The sequence below is a fragment of the Sturnus vulgaris genome, chromosome 1 (assembly GCF_052056855.1).
Source record: "Sturnus vulgaris isolate bStuVul1 chromosome 1, bStuVul1.hap1, whole genome shotgun sequence".
In the NCBI taxonomy this organism is placed as follows: domain Eukaryota; kingdom Metazoa; phylum Chordata; class Aves; order Passeriformes; family Sturnidae; genus Sturnus; species Sturnus vulgaris.
The window spans coordinates 131,597,304-131,615,797 of record NC_142243.1 but is presented as its reverse complement, the minus strand read 5'-3'; the positions used below and the strand labels follow the sequence as shown (position 1 = coordinate 131,615,797).

General features: G+C 38.4%; 1 long non-coding RNA gene across 8 annotated transcripts in view; it reads right to left on the bottom strand.

Annotated features, from left to right (window-relative positions):
- The window catches only part of LOC148225527 (uncharacterized), a 183,075-nt gene that overhangs the window by 58,586 nt on the left and 105,995 nt on the right, over positions 1–18,494 (bottom strand). For 6 of the 8 annotated variants that reach the window (XR_015807930.1, XR_015807928.1, XR_015807923.1 and 3 more), the window contains 2 exons: positions 15,116–15,196; positions 14,717–14,816 (listed from right to left, as the gene is read on the bottom strand). This is a non-coding gene — a long non-coding RNA (uncharacterized LOC148225527). The remainder of the gene's footprint in view (positions 1–14,716; positions 14,817–15,115; positions 15,197–18,494) is intronic. The other 2 variants (XR_015807927.1, XR_015807929.1) reach the window with 2 other exon arrangements.

The window sequence follows — 18,494 nt, the reverse complement described above, 5'->3', positions numbered from 1 at the left end:
TTTTGTTTGTGGATTTATTTATTATTTTCATTCTCTTTAAGAGCACAAAGTATTTTCTCAGCCTAGTGCACAAAATGAAAAAAACTTGCATTAGCAGAGCAGAAACTATGCTTTTCATTTTGCAGGTTGTGCTCAAACCATATTCTGTTCCAAAAGGACACAAAAGGAGAGGTGTCTGGGGATTATCTGACTGCCCAGGAGGTGATGGGGGCAAGGTTAGTTGTGTTGGCTGGGACTAGGGCAGCAGCTGTGGCATGGGCAGAGGAGGTGGCTGTCAGACCTGTAACCTGTAGGATGTGCCTCTGAGCCTGGTGTGGCCTGGTGGTGCCTGCAGGGAGCTCTGTGCACAGGTGAGATGCAGCACAGATGTGTGTGCAGGGAGCTCTGTGCACAGGTGAGGTGCAGCACAGATGTGTGTGCAGGGAGCTCTGTGCACAGGTGAGGTGCAGCACAGATGTGTGTGCAGGGAGCTCTGTGCACAGGTGAGATGCAGGTCCTCCTGCAGCAGCACACCTCTGGTGCACACAGGCCAAGACTGGTGTGGAGCAAATCACAAAATGACATCCTGTGTGATCTTGGTGTTTATTGACCTGTTCCTTCACCCCATCTTACTACAATTAATTCTCATGAGCAGGACATCTGTCCTTCTATTTGGTCTGACATGCAGGTCTCAGCTGGGTGGTGGGCCCCTGATGAGCTGAGTGTGAGGCACCGTAAATCCCAGAGCAGTCAAGAAACTTAAAGCCCCAAGGCAGCAAGAGTGAAATCTGCCACCTCTGAATGTCATCACCCATGTCTTGCTCTCATCCTGCCTTTCCACAAACACCGACTGCCTAGCAGAGGGCTATAAAGCATCACAATGTCAGCGCAGTGGCCTCCTCTGCTGTGGTTTTGTGGGGCACACTGCATCCCAAGGCTACCCTGGGGACTGATATAGGCTTTCAGAACTGACCCTCTAATCCCAGTGCCTGTGTCAGACTCCCTGAGCCTGAACTTGTACATTGTAGTTTTCATTGTATAGTTTTCAGTGCTACAGCCCTGCTCCCTAATTCTGTTTTTTTCTCGTTTTGCCACTACAGAATTCCATAGTATTTTTCATGCTACACAAACTCATTTTTTTCAACTTGAAACCACCCTGTAACTCCTCTTTTTGACTGATTAGTCTCTGAAGTGGCAGAGTCTCTCACCCTGAAGGTGTAAGAGTGTTTGAACAGTCAGTGACCAATCTCAATTACTGCTTGAACAAAGCCATGCTTGAAACTCAGCACTTCATGGATCACTCACTGAACTCCCATGTTAGTCATAAAAAAGGAAGGATGTCATTCCCTCCCTCCCTCCTCTCTCCCTGCTGTGGAGGGCACTGGAGCACATGGATCAGTTGATGTGCTCCATGTCACCTGAAAAGCCACATCCACCCTTGTGAATGGGAGTGAGGTCTTCCAGCACAGACCAGTCACACACCACAGCATGGAGCAAAGGCTGGGGTTCAGAACTTGAGGTGAAGGAGAGGTTGCTTGAAATGAAGAGTGGATCTGGGTTTTGGTTTGGGCTTTGGTGCTACTGACCCAATGTGATGAAAAGTTGTGCACACAAAGACATCATTAAGTATCTTTCTTTACTTTAAACAATATGGAGTTGTTTAGCCTGGAAATGGGAGGGCTCTGGGGTAACCTTTTTGTGGCCTTTCAGTACATAAAGAGGACTTAAAAGAAAGATGAAAGGAGAGTTTTTACCACGTTTTGTAGTGACACGACAAGGGATAAGAGATTTAAGTTGAATGATGGTAGGTTTAGGAAGGAAATAGAGAAGAAATTCTTTACTATAAGAATGATGGAGCAGTGGCACAAGTTGCCCAGAGAAACTGTGGATGTTCCAACCCTAGAAATGTTCAAGGTTGGATGAGGTTTTGAGCAACCTGGTGTAGAGGAAAATGTCCTTGCCAAGGAAGATGTCCTTGATAAGGAATTAGAACTCGATCCTTAAGACATCTTTCAACTCAAACCATTCTATGGTTCTATGATATTATGAAACAACTTAGTTAACCCTTGTAGCACGTTCAGGAAATGTCTTATTGTTGTTTTTAATTCTTTGTGGCATTTCAGCAATCCAGGGAGAGGTTTACCCAGACTTTCTGACTTACAGATCTACTCTAGTTTGATTTTGTCTTTTTTCCTTTCAGGGCCCAATCTCTTCAGCTGGCAAGTCTGAAGACTTATTTTCTGTGAGGTTTAATCCAATCGGAGCTTTGCATACAAAGGGCGAAGTGTGAGGAAAAGAAAGTTAGAATATGTATGTGGATGTATTGGAAGAAAAAAATTACTAAAACATAAAACCTATTAAAAAAACAGAAAAGTCATAGTTACCTCTCACATATACCATGGGTGTAAGATTGTGCTTCTAGAATTTATGGTTTGGTTTATGAGACTAATATAGACTTTTTTGGAATTAAGGGAGCAATGAGTCTTGGCATGCTGTTAGATTGCCACTGGGGAATCTAACTTCTGCTGTTGATTGCCCCAGATACTCAGCCTTTATTTTCAAGCTAGATATTATACAGCAGCATTGCAGTCTCCATGTCAGATAAAAATCCCCTAGGATCACTGAAACTTTTCTTCCAAACACTGCCACAGTTAGGTCTGGGAGATGTGCTGTCTACAGGGAATTTCCTGCCTCTGAACACTGTTCAACTGCTAGAGTGACTCTGTGAAATCAATTGTATAATTATTTACATAAAACAGCTTTCAAATAAACTATTCCAGGATACTCTGCAGAATTAAACAGTACAAAGACACATGAGGAAGCTCTGCTGTAAGACAGTCTTGTGAACCAGGTATTGATTTCACTGGTGAACAGTTTGCAGTCCAAAGAACATCAATACATAAAAAAGTTTAAAAACACAGGGTAGAGTTTTGGTGTCTGTCTATCTTTCCATCTACAAGATGAGAAGTTGCAACACTGAAGCCCAGAGTTACAAAGCAAAGATGTGGTTTATGGTCAACAAGTTTTATCAACATGCATTTCAGATCAGCACTAATTTCTACCAGTCTTGTTCTCTCAAGTCAGTGTACTTCACTCTCCATCTGTCAGCATAATCACAGAATCATAAAATGGTTTGAGTCGGAAAAGACTTTAAGATCATCCAGTTCCAAACCCCCTGACATTCTTAATATCCAGCATCCTGAAAAATGCATTCCAGACGAGGAAGGTAGGTTGCAAACTTGCTTTCAAACCAATAATTCAGGCAGTTTAACTTCAGGTGTCAAACCTGGGCAGTAGGATTTGCATCCTCACCCCTTTTGCAAGGCAAAAAACCTTCCATGGCATCTTCTGAGCTCTCAGTGGTTCATGAGGAAATTTTATAAGTTTGAACACTTAAGTTGCATTTGAGTAATACCCTACAGCCCCTGTGTACTTCCAGAGGGAATGTTCCACATGTTTACAGTCTGTAGGGAATTTTTTGGTGACTGAGAAAGAGCAGAGCAAAGACTCTACTTCTGCTCATGACTCTGCCCTACCCTGTTCATTTGGCCTCCTATTCCTTTAACGTCCTGTGAGTGTGATAGTGAACTAGAAATGTGCTGTAAAAATAAATTTAGTAACCTGTGTGAATAATCACATTTTAGAGTAGAAGGAGTTGTAAATAAGATGTGCTGATAGTTATGGATTGGTTTAGAAACTGAAATCAAAGGCTCTCCTGCCTGGTGAAATAACATCTCCTTTTAATCAATACTGTTGAAGAAGCAAATATAGTAACGTGAAGAATTTTTGCAGTGGCCACTTAAGATACCAAATAGGTTTCACTAAAATCTATTCCCTGACATATTTGTTATGACTGTATGTTCCAAAAAAATCTCAGTTAAGGTAGGACTGTCTTTTCAGTGTGACAGTATTATGATGACCAGTAGAAAAGCCACTGTCATCTAACTGCAAATATATTCCTTAAGCACAGCATTTATGAAATTGAAGCAATGTGAAGTGAAAAGGAAACTTATCAAACTTCATACAGTTTTCCACAAAATAATTAATAAAATTATCAGTAGATTATATATATGTAGATTATATTGAGAAAAAACCAAAACAATCCAAAAAAGCAAAACCAAACAAAAGACTAAGGAAAAACAAAAGATTTTGAGTTTCAGCTTATCTTTAAAAAATAAAAAAATAATAATTTTTGTTTAATTTTATTTCTCTTCCTGAAAGGAAATACAATTTTTTCTCTAATTAAATATATTTCTGTTGAGAGTAGAACTTCACTGGTGAATGTGTGCTAAAAGGTGTTTTTGGGGAAGGGTGTTTTTGGAAGGGTTTAATGGAGACACCTAACTGGAGGTTATTTGCCTCATCTCTCCTGAAGCACTAAGGATGGATATAAAAAGATAAACTGAGCAAGTAAAAACATCAGAAGGACAAAGTATGAACACATCAGAAGGAGCATCAGACATGATTTGGAATTCTCAGAACTTTCAATCACTATATTACGAGGAAGAAGAGGAAGACAGACCAAAGTCCATACTTTTCTGCTGGCTAATGGACAGGAAATGAATGACAAAGAATGTCAAGAAGGCAAATTGTGTATATGGTTTTGAGACTGTCCTCATCAAAAAGGTCAGCTGTGACCTAATACAGCTAAGGACAAAAAAAGGGGTAAGACCTCTGAGTGCACTATGGAAATTACAAATTAGAGAGCAAGCTAGCTAAAGTAGATGTTTTTAACTCACTTGATCTGACAAACTTTATCTTAAGATAATGTATGACAACATAAAGAAAGGAAGTCTCTTGGAACTGGTAACAACTTTGTGCCCCTGGGGAGAATGGATTATGTATTTAGTAAAGAGAACAAAAAAGGATACAAGACATAATACAGTAATTATTCTATTGTCAGTTTTACTTCAATCACTGGGAAAAAAATTTGAAAAACAAACAGAAAATGAAATTATTAGAAGCTGTGGGAAAGCAACTAGAGATGGGCAGCAGCAGATTTGGATTTCCTGAGAGCAAATCATGTCAGACCAGTATAATTTTCTTCTGTATTAGCAGCTGGCTTTTTGGATAGAACAACAAAAATAAAATCAAATATTTAGGCTTCTGTATGAAGATCACCTAAGAAAGTTAATGATCTCTATTTCCTATTACAGAAACTGACAGGCTTAACAGATTGCTGGTTTGTTTGTATTTAATTTATGCAGTTCTTTGAAAGACAGCTGTTTGTCCATTTGATTTTCATGGACTTTTAATGTTGCCCACAGAGCAAAAAATGCACTATCAATTTGAAAAAATGAAAGTAGTGATTCAAAAACTTTGAAAGGATTTAAACCCACATTTCAAAAGCATTAAAGGCAGGAGAACTGAGGCTAACATTACAGGATGTGCAACAGATGAAGAAGCTCAGGATTGGGCTTGAGAAATACTGAACATGCCACGAAAATCACATTATATTAAAAAATATACGAAGGTTAACTTTTATGGAGCAAAGGAAGAAGTTAATTGCCTTAAAACAGAAACTAAAAATTTCTTTCTGAAGAAACAAAAACTCCTCTGTATCCCACTTGTCTGGATTCAAGATGCACATTTTTGCCCTTTATGGCCATTTCCTTTTTTAAGCCTTATTGCTTGGTGTTTCCATGGCTACCAACCATGAACTGAAATTGCTGTGTAATATAGTTTATTTCCAGCCAGAATTGTGCTCTATCAGTCAGTTTTGAGCAACTAATGGAGACAGGCTGTAAGGTGGACTTGGCAAAGGCCTCTAAACCTACAAGTGGTTAAAAAAAATGTTGGGGTTTATGGGCTGCTTGTTTTTGACTTACAAGGTGCATTAGCATCATTACAGACATAGCCTAATGTGTAGTAAGTCTGATTATGAATGACATCAATACTTGGTGTTAAATTTGCTGCTTGTGAAGACAAAGGGCAGAGAGAAAACCCCCATCCTTGAAATACTCGAGTCCTGAAAATTAACTTGTCTTTCCTATTTTCTAAACTTGTGTTTCCTATTTTGTTTGAGTGGAAGTTCTTTATCTGTTTTGGCATGTGAATAAAGTATTTTCTGCTTCCTCAAATATCAGGTCTAGCCTCCACACACCAGTTGCAACCTGCCAAATGAATGGTACCAGGTCAATAGGAAATCTAGAAAAAAACCACACTGACAGACAAGTAATTTTTGTGTTTTAAGGCAGCATAATTTATTTTAATTGTGATTATTTCCCATTGCACAGGTCCAAATCATATAATTATTTCAAATATATTTGCAGTGATAAAAGTAGGCTAGGTTCAAATGGGGAAGACATTACTACTCAGTGCTGCCCTATGACATTACCACTTAGTGCTGCTGTTGACTTAAAAGGTTCTCTAATTCCTACCTTCCTGTTTGCCTGTTTTGGCAATAACAGCCCCAGGCAAAAGGTTTCATTGCAGATCACCCTGTGCTCTGCTCCAAGAATTGTCAGGCTAAAATAAGTCTGCTCTGGGACACCAGTGAGTCAGCAATGTTCTTTCTGGGTCGGAAATGAGTCAAGGCCTCACCATAACCTGTTAATACAGTGGGAGATGCTGTCCTCCAGGTGTGATAAAATGCATAGGAGAATTTCCTCTTAAAAAAAAGCAGGGTGCTACCTGCCTGTCACCTACTCATGTGGGTGACACCCACATTCTCCTGCTCAGTTGATTGTGTTCTGAAGCCATATTCTTGTGTCTGTAGTGACTATAGCATCACTTACTGTTTCCTGAAGTCACGTTCTTAGCACAAAGGTTTCTTATTCAATAGAGGAGAAACAGTTTTCATTTGAAACCTGCTTCTCTTCAGAGGACTATTGTGTAGCTTGAGGAGATAAAGATTCTAAAAAAATATGTAGATTCTAAGCTGAGAATCAGTTTATATTTCACATTTTCTCATAGTTTTTTTGTTTTTTCCAGTGCTTATTGGTTTTTTCCAACCCTCACATTTGGGTCCAGTAGATTTTTTGCAGTTGATTGAAGAGATTTTGCTCTCCAGTATAGGTCATGGCAAAAGAAAAGCTAATTCACACAATTAGCTGGCCTGAGACTGTTCTCACTTAAGTACCTGTGAGTAATCTGACTGTGAGGAACTGATTTAAAAAGGCAGTCAGAGCCTCACTGTATAAATGAGATAAACTCTAGACTTCCAAGCCCCAGTGAGCCAAATTTCAATTCCACTTACCTTCTGTATGTCTGTGTGTCCACACAATTGCATGTTTGGTTCCCAGACTAAGTACAGGAGCCTCATGATCTCAGTACTTTAAAAGCAGACAGAATTCAGACTACTTTTATACCCCACCCTTATATATACACCCATGTAAGCATCTAAAAGCTGAATGTCTAACTCTGAGCTGGTTACTCTATGTTGTCTTTACAGTTTCTGGAGTGAAAAAGTTACCTAGGAGCCACCACCCTCCAAGAAATGTGTCTGAGATCTGTTAAGCAGCAGAATTGTCACTCAGCTCCCTATGAAGAGTTCTCTTGTCATCCTCCATCTCTCCTGGACCTCTGCTGTAATTTGTTTTGCTGCACTGGCACTGACCCTGAGCAGATGAGCCCCCTCTGAGCTGCTTGAAGTTGTTCACCCAGGAGCAGGTGTTTTCCTCTGGTTTAGTTACCTGCCAGACTAAGTCAAAATGGCTCATAGAAAGTGCTGAGTTCAGAATAATGTTCTGAACATTGTGGGAGCATAAGGATGGATTTGTGAGGTGATGGTCCCTCAGGGTAGTTCAGTTAGTTTGGTTCCCTGCATTTTGAACAGGCAGGCACTGGGCATGTATTAAGGAGCACATCAAACTTCTTTTTGTTGCATTCACAAATTGGCCCAAAACCTGTACCTGTGGAAAAGCTTGTGCCAAAGTCTGTGAAGGTGCTAGAAAGGTTTTCTGTCTCAAGATTTGCAGTCAGACTACAATGAAATCCCCTGAGTGTTTTCACTTACTACTGGCTGCAGTTCCCCTGGGAAAGAGGCCACCTGAACAGGACTTATTTAACTTCTTCAAGCAGCCCTCAGAGAACTTCTGGAAATCCAAGTTAATTCATTTAACGTGTCCTTCCTCTTCTCTGAAACTCCAGTGCCACTCACTGTTATATGGAAATCCTCTGTGAACCTTCTTCCTGTTCCTCTGTGCTGTGATCACACCAGATATTTCCAAACTGGTTATAAAAATATGTCTTTGCATACGCAGGCATCTTGATCTACAGTTTTCCTAAAAGTTTTCAAAAACTTCAAAAAGTTTTCAAAGCTGTTTTCAAGTGTCTTTTACATCATTGATTCTCTGCATGTTTGTGTCTCTTCCTGGGGGCTTTTAAAAGCCTCACTTTGCTGGAAAGCAGCACTGACATAATATTAACTGTCTCTCTACAGATTCAGTGAAGGGAAAATGGTCCACACTCCTAACTGACCAGTGCTGTTCTCAATTCACTGGTCAAAAATCTGCAGAGGGCCTTCTGGTAGATTTGGAAGCTTGTTGCTGTCACACCCGACTGCCTGCTGACCTCCCCATCACCTGCTGTGCAAGTAGTCAGACCTGAAATTCACCCAATGCTTTGCTTGAAATCGCTCTGGACCAAACGCCATCTGGACCTACCCTCACCTGAGTCTAAAGCAACCTTAAAAAAACAAAGAGCACGTTTTTATCCTAGCTGATAGACAGCAATATTCTCATCCTCCATTGAAAACAACAGGTTATGTGTCCAAAGCACATTTTATAATAACTATGAAGGAAACAGCTAATCCTGCACACTAGAGAGCTAAGTTGCAGTGAAAGAGGTTCTTAGTTTTTCTAATTACCTCACAGTAATGTAGCCAATTTCAGTTCAAGTGTGGGGCTAACATATCTGCCAAAATATATAATAAAAGGTAATTTTTCTTTTTTTTTTCTCCAGCCATTTTGACATTGAAAATTTTAAGCTAATTGCTTGATGACAGGGATCAAAGGCAAATCAGTTAAGTCACTTCCCAAAGACAGCTTTTGATAATGCTCTTTTCAGTGTTGTTCTCTGATTAAAAATATTAATAAATTTGGTTTTCTAAAGAGAAAGGGGAGGGAATCTGTGAGGAGATGAAAGATATTTTAATGCAGATTGGTTTTCGATATTTTAATGCAGATTGGTTATCATTTACACAGATTGAAGGTAATTATGGAAAATAACTAACTTATTTTATAGAAGAAATCCCATGCAGCCTGCAGATAAGGTAAATTTCAGTTTTTCTTCTCTGGACTGAAAGCCACATTTTACAGACAGAGTGATATGACACTCCCTTTTCATGTGTAAGTTTAACAGTGGAGTCACAGCATCACAGAACCCCATAACTCCATTCTATTCTAGCGTTTCAATGGGATCTCTGAGGGTCATTTGTTAAAACCTATGGTTAAAGCAGCAGCAGGAACTTGGCCAGCAGAACTTTGAATACTTCCAAACTTGGAGATTTACAGCCCCTTTGGAAAACCTGTTCCAGCATTGAATTGTCTAAAGGGAGAAAATATTTTCTTGCACCTAACTGGAACCTCTCTTGTTGGAACCTGTGACTGTTTCTCCTTGTGCTTTTGCTCCTTGCCTGTGAGAAGAGTCAGGTCAATTTTCTTTATAGCAAGGTTGAAAGTTACTTTCACAGGAAAGCTAATCCATGTCCTGTTCTCAGGAGAACTAAAAGTCCTGTTATTCTCCCTGCATAGATTTCTTGAGATTATCTTTAAAACCTTCAGTAATGCAGATGCCACAACTTAGGTAGCTTATTGATACTTATTGATCTTTGTGTTAAGAGCACACTCCATAATATCTAAACTATATTTTGTCCTTCAGAAAATTAATTTTTATTTTCTTTCACTGTCTGGAAATGAAAAGTTATATATCACTACCCTTTCACTATATTTTCAATAATTTTCACTATATTTTCAATATCTTTCACTATATTTTCAATAGTGAATTTTTATCATTTTCTCCTATATTTCTTTTTCATTCCAAAAAAACTCTGAATTGACTCTGCATTGATGGATAGATCACATTTTCTAAATCTCTCAGTATTCCTGTTATTCTTCTTAGCGTGGCTGCATCTCTGGTAAAGTTTAGTGCCCCAAGCTACATAGAGACAAAAAGATTAATTGCTTCATAAGTTCTGCAGAAGACAGTCCTGTTCATTTGGTATGGTGATCTGTTTTGCTTATAACAACAGTGCATTGTAGTCCTGTCATGCAGTTTGTGGTCCACAACAGACTTTAATACTCCAAGGTATTCTATCTTTTCTTGGTATTTTTTTTTTATATATACATATTTGTGTAGCTGCTTTTTTCTTTTACTGGGTTGGTCCTTAATGTTCATTGATTTTTAGGCTGGGTTTCTTTGTTGTTACTGTTTTCAAACTCTTTTTTTTCCAGTCTCAAGTAATTATCTTGAATTCTGGTCCTGTCCTCAGGGGTGTTTACAGTCTGCTTTGTGCCTTGATGTCTACACAATTCCTAAGAGATTGTGTTCCATCCACTTTCCCATTGATCAAAAAATTCATTGGCACTCAGGTGAGTGCCCTGGCAGATCTCACTTGACATGCTGTGCTAATCTGGCGTGATCTGGAATATTTTACTGCAAAGTCACTTTTTGACTATTTTATCTAGACCTTTTTCCCCCATTTTCTTGAAACTATGTTAGAGCATGGGCACCTAAAGCAATATTTGGAGGAGACGGAGACAGTGAGCTCCAAAACATCAGTCTAAGCAATTCTCTTTACTAGCATTCTGAGAGTGCCTGCTCCTGAGCACCTGGATCTTCCTGCTTTCAAACACACACTGGTGCAGCTGAGAGCTAGCTCACACCTAAATCCATTCAGGATCTTGAAAAGACACAGAGGGATTCTCACTTTCTGAGGGGCCTACTGAAACAGCAGCACCTTTACGTGCATCAACAATCTGATCCCAAGATGTTCATCAGCATAGCTCTATCCTTGCCCTGCACAGCAACAGCTTTGTGACAAGCACTCTTCCTTAAGCATCCCTGTGACTTCACTGTGGGCTTTGCCAATAGACCAATGTCAACTCCGTGGGTGATTTTCTAACACCTCTAGACAATACATGGTATGCCAGCAAAATCCTGTGGTGGAGACCTGGCTTCAATTTCTTCAGTTTCAAACAATGTGTTTGCTTTTAAAAGCCTCCTCCCTTCCCCTCGGCTCTAAATTTACACTTGTCATTTGAGTGGTGACTCATACCCTTCTGACTCAGCCGCATCTAATCAGTGGCCTATTGAAAAAAATATTTTTCTCTGACTTTGAAGAGCCATGTGTCAGTTTGCACACTAACCAACAATTCATACACTAACAGCCAACATGAAGAACAATCTAGACCGTCAGCCTTTCATCTAGATTCGAATAAGTAGTGCCCAAACTGCATATTTGCTCTGAGATTGTCCAGTTCGACTAGTTTTGCAGCCCTGAGAAGAGTTTTATTATCTTCCAATGGCAGGAAGGAAAAATAATATTGGCAATCTCTTATCTATTTGTGTGCAAGTGGACTCGTTCAGATCAGGACTAGGTATTTTAAAATAACCCTATATTATACTTCCCATCTTCTGTCTCACATCACAAGCACTCCTGGAGGACAGAAACTGGATTCCATCTGGCAAAAACCAGAATGGAAGATAAACTCTAGGTGTGCACCTATTTCACTATAGCTGCTAATGCATGTACACCCCAGGAAAACACGTTGGAGACCCTCCTGAAACACATAACATGTTCATACAGAATCCTTCCCTCAACAGATCCATGTTGGGCTGCACTATTTGTCAGGAGGGACAGAGTCTTTGACAACTGCAGCACAATTTCTTCCCACCCAGCTCCAAGAGCCTTAGGCATGCTTACTCCCTCATCCCTGGCAGTGTTTCTGCTGCTTTCCTAGCAATGGGTCGAGGCATTGCTGAACAGTCCTTTTCAGGAGCTAAGTCATAGAAAAGTTATGCACTAATTTGGAAGGGTAATTTTCTGTAATCTTTGTAAAATCACTAAGTCATTATTAATTGTTTTCTTGAGGTCCTATGTATTTCCTTTGGCTTTGAACTGGTTTGTTTTCTTATATTGAACTGGTTTGTTTTCTTTTAAAGAAGTCAATTAGCTCAAATGATTCTCCAAAACAAATAATTACACTGTACAGTCTTTGTTGCAAACTTTCTGTGTTTTCAATTTCCTTTTGAAGTCTATTAAAATGTGTCCCTCTCATACATTTTTCTTTAGGTGGAGCTCTGGCATTTTCATGATTAGTTAAAAGGATTGACAGACACTTGCTCCTGAAAATACAGAGTTAATGAGAAATCATAAATTGGTAGGGGGAAAAAAAGCCATCTTATTTCTGACTTTTCATTGTGTTCTAGAAGTGATTGTGATTCAGGATGAAATGCTCTTTTTAAATTCTTATGTTATTATCCTCCCTTTCAGAGAGTTACAGTTCTGGTAGGGCTTTCCCTTGCTCCCACTCATTTTTACGTTGAAAACCGAGTGATATTTAATAATCACAGAGATTTTCTTTCATTCGACATCTAAATTTCAACCACTCAGCCTTGTATAATGGAAAAATTCCTACTATAACATTAATTCATTCAGCTTTGGCATCTCTTTATTCCAGATCCTTATAGCTAATTTATCCTATACAATGCTCAAGAACTGAGGCACCTAACTCAGAGCAGTGGATTTTAAACTCCAGGCTGCCAGATTTCTAGTCACTAAGGGACGCTGGAAAAGAATTAAAACTTGGAAATTGGCAACTTGATCCTCATAAAAGTCCTTGGAACATAAAACTCTTCCTCTTGGGCCATTAAAGAAAAGGATTTTTCTTATTCAATGTCAAATAATTAAAGAAAGGTTGTGCGCTCTTTTTCTTAGGAAGCTTTTTGAAATATATATTGAAGGTTTACAAAATAAAGAGGTTCAAATTAGCCAAAAAGGAAGTGTCTTCATTGAAATATCTATTTTAAAATGTGTCCATTTGAAACAGGGGAAAGGGATTGTAACAGTTTCAATGCTGGCCTGGAAATAGATCACAACCATCAGAATTACTCTAAACTCTGTCCTTCATTATGAATAGTGGCCAACAATGACTTCCTTTTGCCATATTAGTAATTTCACAATGCTTATCGTTTTATTTGCAGACTTTATGAAATATGGCAAGAGAGAAGGGATTCATTGTCTGGGTAAAAAGGAGCCTATTCAATGTAGGTATGTTGATCAGATTGTGCAATAGTGAAAGAATTATTTACTCTGCCTAAGCAACAAACTAAGAAAGAACTATTATTATTCTTCCTACGGAGGATGGCAGTATAAGTCTCTAGAAATTCTGTAGATACTTGACTTGATAGCATCAGGATTTCCTGCTCACAAAAAATGTAATAAGCCAAAGAAGGACAGTGATAATGTCAATCACAAGAAATGACCTTGATATAATTTCAACATATCATTGGCAGCACATCATAAAATACAGCAGACTAAAAATAATTGAACAGATCTCAAAAATTCAAGCTAAAAAAAAGTTGTTAGAGGAAAACCAAATATTATTTGCCATTTTTTTTTCCCTGATAAAATCTACTTGCCTTAAAGGTTTGAGATCTTCCTTTTATTTTATGACTTGCTTCAAAGACTAGCCCCAGACATCTGAAAATGAAGATTATATGAAGGAAAATTCTGGATTGATGCTATTTTCCAAAGTTAGATCCAAAAGGATGAGTCCAAAAATTTTTAAATCCTTCTGAAAGTTCACAATTTTTCAAGTGGAAAAACTATTTTCTTAAGTTTTTATTATTATTTATATCTGTAACATTAAGAATAAAAATAAGGAAATTAAGATGGCAAGAGAGATTGACTTGAGATATAGACCAATGTCTCAGTTCCCCAGTTCAATTTCTTTAATATCATTACTTGGTTAGAATTTTGTATTTCAAAAAACTTTATGCAGAAAAGCTTTGTGTTGAGCTCTATAGTCACCAAATTTTTTCCAACAGTTTTTGTTCTCTGTCTTTCAGTTTTAAAAACTGAAACCTTTTTTTTTCCTATAAAAGCTCCAGGAATACTTTGGCAAATAGAAATTTTGACACATTATTATGAATGTACATGTTTTTGTTTCTCTAACATCACTACTATTTCCATAAATTCAGTGTTTAAAAAAAAAAGGGTTATGACAGTGTACAACAGTTGTTGGCTAATGCTGAGTTATGAAGAACTTAAAGAGAGAGATTCTTTCCACCTTTCTTATGGGAAGCTGAAATAATGAAGCAAAGAGAGATATACTTATGAAGGTCTTTATGGTCTAAAGATGGATTTTCTATCCTTGAAGCTCTTCAAAATTTATTGGTTGAAACAATCTCTGTTCAAACCTCAGTTATTGTAATATTCTATGATTTTTTTTTTCCTAAAGGACAAAAATACTGAAAAATACGCTTTTCCTTCTCAGGCTGAAGCAAGCTCTGGAGACTATGCAAACCTCATTAGAAGACAAGTTTTGCCATTGGCTTTTTACCTATCAGCTTGTTCTAGAGTTGTGCAACTCTCCTTGATTATTTCCCTGGGAGCCTTGAGTCTCTTATTTGGCCTATAATACAGGATAAATGAACCTATAACCCTATCTCACGTGGGTTTGATGAGAATGAAGGGACTGCAGGTTATTAAGTAGCATGGCAATAAAGTTAGCTCAATAACAGTTGCAATTCCATGAAATACCCTGAGTTGCTGCAATAAAAACATGCCTACCTAGTTGCTCAGACATTTCTGAGGTCCCAGGAGCAGTGTGAACTGCATCTCACATTTTATGAGCATCCTCCCCATGATGGACTTCACTTCCTTCACCTGTCTGAAGACAGAATCCTGTGATTGGACTACTGAGAAAGATGAATGGCTTGTTTTGGTTTTCAGTCATGTGGAATGATGCAAGACAGTTTCTTCAAACAATTCTTCCTTGCTCAGTCAAAAGCATGCAACAGTGTTAAACAGGGCAGTGAAAGTCTAAGTGCCTGATTTTTATACTGAAAGCTTCTTAAACTGAAGGTTGGGACTGATCCAACTGGATGGCCTGGGCCATCCTTCACAGCCTCTTCTCCATTAGTCTGTTCTTCCCAAACAGGCACGTAGCATATAGCCTTATTCACTCACCTGTCCTCCAGGAGAAGTCCATTAGCTTTTCAATGTTCTTTCTGTATCAGGTCTTGACAAGCCATACTACTTTCCTAGTACCTGGTTAAAAAACAGTTTCCAATGAATGTTCCACCTCTGATTGTCTTTCTCTCTTGAAACTGTTTACCTTATGACTACCATTTTTCTTCTTTTGTTTGCTTTATAGCTCCTCTGTTTTGACATTCCTGTGACAGAATAATAGCAAGTGATGGACTAAATTCAGTTATAGATATTATTCATAGAAATGATATAGCTATAAGACTCTAGCCTGTAATTTTTTTCTTGAGTGATGAGAGGGCATGCTGTGGTTAAAACCTAATGTGCTGATAAATAAATTGCAACTGTCATACTTTGATGCCATGCAGATATTGGCAGCATTTTCCAAAAGAAAAAGTAAGGCTATTCTCAACAAGTCATTGAAGGGGGAGGATTTTAAAGGATCACCTCAAATTAGATAGAAAAGATGGAAATTGGTTTTGTTGATTCAAATATAAAGGGTATGATAACAGAGTGTATGTCAGAGGTGCTTCAATCAGATAATCAACCTTTACATCAAAGTGCGGAGAATGCTTAAAACTCAAATAAAACAGAGGGAAGAAATAGAGAAGGGAAGAGGGAAGCTTCTTCCCTGTGACCACCCAGGAAGAACAGAGTTCCAGGACACTGCCTCTGGGGCAGCAGTGGCTGTCCAGTGCAGCAGGTGGTAAGGATGAAGATGACAAGATACCTGATGATTTTTGCCATGGCTTTTCCCTAGCACTACATACTTTTCATTCTGAGCCACTCTTAGTCCCCATTGTTTCCACTCTGAGGGGTGTATACTAAGAGGGTGCAAATTTTGCATATTAGCTACTGTGCACATAAATTATTGGATAATATTGTTTTATTATTTAAATTGCTGATCTTTATTTTGTTATTCAATGTTTCGTTTTCTCCAATATGATTCAAGGTCTAGAAAACAAGAAGTAAGGAGTGAGGAAAAAGAGGGGCAAAATAGTAGTTACCTCCCATGAGACCCATGAGAACTTGCCCTGAAAACACTGTTGGAGTTTCAAGTACAGGGCCATGAGGACAGTGCAAGCACAAAGGACAGAAAGGACCACTACCGAGGCTTAAACATGCATATGAAAAAGTAAAGCTGAGAATAGCATAAGGCAGTTTGTGATACTAAGTTCCATTTTGTTTCATATATTTCCTCACGGATTTATTTGTGAAATATCAGCTAAGTCAATAAACATTCTTATTCCAGTTTAACCTGGACTTTAAAAAGTGTCTTTATTACTTGACAGCTATCATTAGCAGCTTCCCTAAATGGCCATTTCAGTCCCAGGTGAATGCACAACCTCATATACAAGAATGCACAATCTCATATTTGCTATATGGCTATAAAAAAATTGCAAATATATTACTTCCACAACATTTTTTCTGAGTCATTTTAATCAATTGTTTTCTACTGTCCATGTGTCTGTTTTCTGTAACCTGTTGCTGCTCAGGGTTTGGTTTTTTTGTCTAAATTTAGAAAGCCCTTCAGGCAAGGAAGCTTTTTTTGCTATGTATTTGCAGGGTATAATCACACCTGACGAACCAGGCAGTACAGCAGCAAAAATAACAAATAACCAAACAAAATATGTGATTTATTGTCACAACGTTTAGGAAAGTTAATGCACAGCAGTCCAAGGTTATGTGTTTATGTGCCCTTCTTAGGCATCTCAGCCAGTCTTTTCAGCCATTATGCACTGTTTTTATTAACATGGGTCATGGGTGAACACTGGTGAGACTGGTGGGTCTGCTCCACGCACTGCAAGAGCAGAGCCCCCCACCAAAGCACAAGGAAATACCTTTTCATCTTCTGGGCCATTATTTGATCACAGGACAAATATTTTTTTAGACAAAAGCTGACCAGTAGACACACTAGCTTTTGTGAGAGGCATAGTGCTGAAAGCTGATGGGAAAACTGTAATTTTATTATTTTTAAAAAAGAAAGTTCTCTCTGAGATTCCTCTTGAAAGGAATAAGACTTCTGTATAAGTTATCATTCCAGGCCAGAGCCAAACTGTTGGACATGATTTTCATAGAAATGTGAATCTTTCATAACAAGATCTTTGAAGAGTTTAACATTTGAGAAAGAATAAGTTTCAAGTGGAAAGTGATGAAAGTGGCTGAAACTAAGTATTTATTAATGAACTGCAATGAATGTAAAGATATGCAAAACTATTAGACAAACTAATCCATATGAGATGAATTGGAGTAAATGAAAATATTGCTCAACATTGTAAATAACCTTTCAAAATTTCATGAGTTATCAGTTAGTTTGATAAAATCCAACTCAAGCCCTGAAAATCAGCAAGAGTGAAATTTTAGGCTCAATTAAAATTTTGCAGACTTCATAAATTTAGAGGAATTCCTCTGACTTGGTAGAATCCACATGGAAATTGCTGTAGGAGTATCACTCATGCTGTCTCTTCCCTTCTAGTGCAGTCACTATAACTCCAGAAACAGCCCACATCTTCCTGTTTATGCTTTTTTCAAAAAGCTCAGTCATTTAAAAGCCTAATCATTTTCCAAGCTCGTTGTTGCTACCGGTAGCAAAATTGCATGTTTGCTGTGCATCAAAGCAGAAAACCCAAACCTAGCCTTCTTTCATAACTATTTCTTTAGTCAGAAAAAAACCTTATACCCTGTAATCAGGGATGAATATTATATAAAGACTAGTTATTTCCACAGAGTAAGGAAGAGGACATGAATGGAACACTCTAGAGAATTTTATCTCAAAAGATCCTATAGCACTTATATATATATTGATTGTTCTTTTCAAAGCATCATAAAAGTGTTCATCTGATGAGCCTGGTGAGGAGAATTCACATGTATACATGGGGAACAGGAGAAGATATGCACTAACTTCAAAACTAAACTATAAATTCATATGCATTAACTTCAAAATACAGCAGTTAGTTGCTAAATTATATTATGCTCAGGAAATGCTGCAAGCCAGGTTTTGTGTGACCTTGTCCCTTGGTTTTGCTCTATATCTGCTATTGGTTACAGTCTGTCCATGCTCCCCAAACACTCCTAGGCTTGTAACAGCCTTGTTACTCTAATTCCTCTGCACTGGATTTTTTTCCATTTCATTATCTTGCTTTGGCAATCTTTTCCCTGTGAGGGATACATAATTTTGCTTAAGTCCAGTTAGGCTTCTCAGTCTTCTTCCTATCTGTGGCAGCAGCAATTAAAGCCTTGAAAGCTTGAAAGAAGGGTGGTTCTCTCTGTCTGAGCTTTGCACCACAGTGCCCCAGGCAGCAAAGGAAGGGAAGGGTGAATTTTATACAGTACCTGCAGCCCAGAGATGGCCTGTGCTCCC